The 3,993-nt window shown below is 45.7% G+C and overlaps 1 pseudogene; it reads right to left on the bottom strand.

Moving 5' to 3' along the window:
* Nucleotides 1–1,597: 1,597 nt before the first annotated feature.
* On the bottom strand, nucleotides 1,598–2,426 carry LOC130489019 (tetraspanin-14-like; annotated as a pseudogene).
* Nucleotides 2,427–3,993: the final 1,567 nt, after the last annotated feature.

The raw sequence follows: 3,993 nt of genomic DNA, 5'->3' as shown, positions 1-3,993 counted from the left end.
CTTTCCATGCACAAGGTCCCAGGTTCAATCCCCAGTATCTTAGATCTGCCACTGCCAGTCAGAGTAGACATTACAGAACTGGGTAGCCCAATGGTCTGATTGGGTAGAAGACAGCATAGTATGTTCATGTGGGTCAAAGGGGAGGGAGGAGCTGAGGTCCAGTTACACAGTATCTGCTTTCCACGCACAAGGTCCCAGGTTCAATCCCCAACATCAAGTTGTGGGTTGAAAGACCTACACCGGAGACTACTGCCAGATACAGTAGACAACACAGACTTTGATAGACTAGGGGTATGGTTCAGTAGAAAGCTCCTTCCTTCCTTCCTTCCTTCCTTCCTTCCTTCCTTCCTTCCTTCCTTCCTTCCTTCCTTCCTTCCTTCCTTCCTTCCTTCCTTCCTTCCTTCCTTCCTTCCTTCCTTCCTTCCTGTAACATGTCTCTATTGTGTTGCTTTAACCCTATCTATGTCTGCTGATAGGATAGACTCTCTAACAAGGTATATAAGTGAACCATATCCTTCTTTAGCCTCAGCAAGTGTCCTCAGTGAGAAAGCAAAAAAAAAAAAAAGTCGATCATCTTCTAGGAAGTATTAATAAAAGCAACCTGCTGTGGAAGCCATATTGGAGATGCTTGCACTGCCATACAAATAAGATGCTCTCAGCACCTATCACTTTGCTACAATTAGAGGCGAGCATAATCACTTTTAATTAGCCCTAGGCATAATCTTCATAATCTTTCCTCTCCAATTTGCGTCGAACGTTCGCTCTTCCCCACTTGTTCTTGCGAGGACTCAACGCGATTCCCTTTCTCTCTTGCCGCTTCATTTCTCCATCTCCCATTTGTCATGATAAGCGGTGGAGAATGTGTTCCTTTTTGAAACCCAAATTATTATTCATATATTAATTGTGCGCTAATCCCTCCTCTCCCGCTAATCTTACAACACAAGCCTGCGTATTTTTTGGCTCCAGGTTTTGTTACACACTAGACAGAGCTGTTACAAAACTCCTCGGTAACAGTAACGGTGCCGTCAAAAATGACGGGCTGTCAAGAACAACTTCTAATGATATTGTAGAGTTTGTGTTTTCCAAAGATGCTTAATGAGTGTAACGTTCTAAGATGGCAGCGGCACACTTTTAATGAATCCCAGTGTAATAAATCTATCATAGCTCTCTTGGCAAAGGTTGGATTCCCTGAACTTCAAAAGCCAAAGTAGCTCCACTTAACTTGGTGTGACTCTCGTGGTAAGTACTTTGAGGATTATAACTCTTGAGACATTAAACTCATAATAGAGGCACTTAAGCTTTTTAAACAAAACAACAACAACAATGAAGAAAATCTGAAGAAGTGAGCTGTGGCTCACGAAAGCTCATACCCTACCAGAAAATATTTTTGTTAGTCTTTAAGGTGCTACTGGACTCTTGCCCTTTTCTACTACTGAAAAAAACCTGTGTTATTGATGCTTTCCCTCATGACATGTATATTTTCAAGATGGCCAACGCCGGTGTCAAAACACTTGGCTTTGTGCTGAAGAGCTATACAAGAGCCATCCTTCCTCGCGAGGGTAGCCTCCAAGTGAGGTTGCATACTGCAATATCTTTGCAGAAGATCTCAACTTGTGTCTTCAGAAATGGTAGCCTGCCTTTACCATGTCAATGTCTGAAATCAGCGTTCTGGCCAAGAAAATCCCAAAGATCTGCAATAATGAAATGGCTATGAGGACCCCGGCCACGATGTATATGTTCCTGGGCAGCCAGGCTTCCAGAGCAGGGCTGCAGCCCTTGGTGAAGACTCCTTCATCCCAAACAGATCTGTCATAGCCATACTGCGTGTTCACAACTTTTTTCACAGGGTCGGGAATGCAGCAGGAAAAAGGAACCCCGCACCACTCCCGGCTTTTGCTGCTGTTGCTGCTGCAGTTGAAGTAGATGTTCAGGTCCCATTCGTTTGGATCCTGGGCGCTTCAGCATTGGTTCATTTTCGGCAAAGAATTGATGAGGTTCTGCAAGTGGATGCCATCTTGGTATGACTTAATATTGTTCTTGAAGAAGGTCTCGACCTGGTCCCTCACCCAATTCTGGAACAAGAAAGCCAACACGGCCACAACTAACTCCAGGTTAAAAAGCATCACAACGGTGCCGCAGAAGAATCTCAGAAGACAGATATTCTCCCATAAGGCTCCTATGCATCCAGCAGATGCAAGGATGAAAATCACCCCTCCAACCAATGACCTGAGGACAATGGGATCGAGGCTCTTGAGACGAGTCATTTCGATATGTCAGATAATATACCCTTTTCGCTCCAGGCCCAGAGACCAACTCCAAGAAAGGCAACTCCAGCTAACCAAAAGATTATATTGTAACCGAAGAGCAGATACTTGTACCAACAGCTGACTTCAGCAGAAGAATACCGGTAATAGTGCATCTTTTATAGAGCGGTCATCGTGCAGAACAACTTGCTGGTAAAAGTTTGCACAATTTGGGGAGGTGGGAGAAAGTCCATCAGCTTGGCTTTTCCTGCCCCCCCCAGGAGTCAATCTGCCCCCTCCCCCGGGAGTCAGTCGCAGCTTTCTGACTTCCAAGGCTCTTCCACCTACCCAGGACAGGAAATCTACTGATGTGCAAAGCAGCCACACCTACTTTTCTCCAACCCACCATATCATTGTTTTATAGCAATCTGGGTTTGTGTAGAGAATCCCATTGTAAATTATTACTATAGTGCAGTAGTTCCCAAACGTTTTGGGCCACCTCCCCCTTGGTTCCACGAACTCAACCCCAGCACCCCTACCCTATTCTATAAAAAGCATTATTCAAAATAGGGGTTTGCATAGCTCACTAAAGAATCATAGAGTTAGAAGGGACCACCAAGGTCATCTAGTCCAACCCCCTGCACAATGCAGGAAATTTACAACTACCCTCCCCCCACCCCCCAGTGACCCCAACTACATGCCCAGAGATGACCAAGACGCGTTCCCTCTCATCATCTGCTTAAGGTCATAGAATCAGCTTTGCTGACAGATGGCCATCTAACCTCTTCTTAAAAACCTCCAGGGAAGGAGAGCTTACCACCTCCCGAGGAAGCCTGTTCCACTGAAGAACCTCTCTGTTAGAAAATTCTTCCTAATGTCTAGATGGAAACCCTTTTGATTTAATTTCAACCCGTTGGTTCTGGTCCGACCGTCTGGGGCAACAGAAAACAATCGGCACCTCCTCTATGTGACAGCCCTTCAAGTACTTGAAGATGGTTATCATATCCCCTCTCAGTCGTCTCCTCTTCAGGCTAAACATACCCAGCTTCTTCAACCTTTCCTCCACAATAAAATTTCAAAACAGTAGCAATTAATTGCACATCTATTCAAAATCAAATTTATTCAACAAAACTGATGATCCAGTGGTACCAGCTCTTCAAAAAAAAATCCTGATAGTTTCCACCAAATTTGCCAGCATAGTGCCATAGCTTGATCGATTGTAAATTAGTGAACAACACAGTTGAAGGGGCCCACCACTAGTGCCCCCCTGCTGCCCTCTTGCCTCTTAGTGCCCCCCTAGGTAATCCCACCACCCCCCGGGGGTGGTACTTCCCACTTTGGGAACCACTGCTATGTTGCAATATCCCTTGACTAAGGAGAGTTGTGAAACAGATAGAACTTGGGGAGGGTGAGGTTTGGGACCTGAGCAGCGTATAATGCGATAGATTCTACTCTTCAGAGAAGCCATTTTCTCCAGGGGAACTGATTTCTGTCATCTGGAGATAAGGTTGCCAAGACCCCCTTGACCACCGGCAGGGGGTGGGGTTGCCAGATCCAGGTTGGGAAACCCCTGTAGATTTGGGGATGGAGCCTGAGGATAACAGGGACCCGAGTGGGATACAATGCCATAGAGTCCACCCTCCAAAGCATTCATTTTCTCCAGGGAACTGATGTCTATAGTCTGGAGAGGAGGTTTAATTCTGGGAGATTCCCAGACACCAACTAGGGATTTGCAGCCCTTTTTGTTCCA

Source organism: Euleptes europaea, chromosome 17 (genome assembly GCF_029931775.1).
Source record: "Euleptes europaea isolate rEulEur1 chromosome 17, rEulEur1.hap1, whole genome shotgun sequence".
NCBI classification, from domain to species: domain Eukaryota; kingdom Metazoa; phylum Chordata; class Lepidosauria; order Squamata; family Sphaerodactylidae; genus Euleptes; species Euleptes europaea.
Note: the sequence above shows the minus strand (reverse complement) of the source record. Positions and strands in the feature narration are given on the sequence as shown.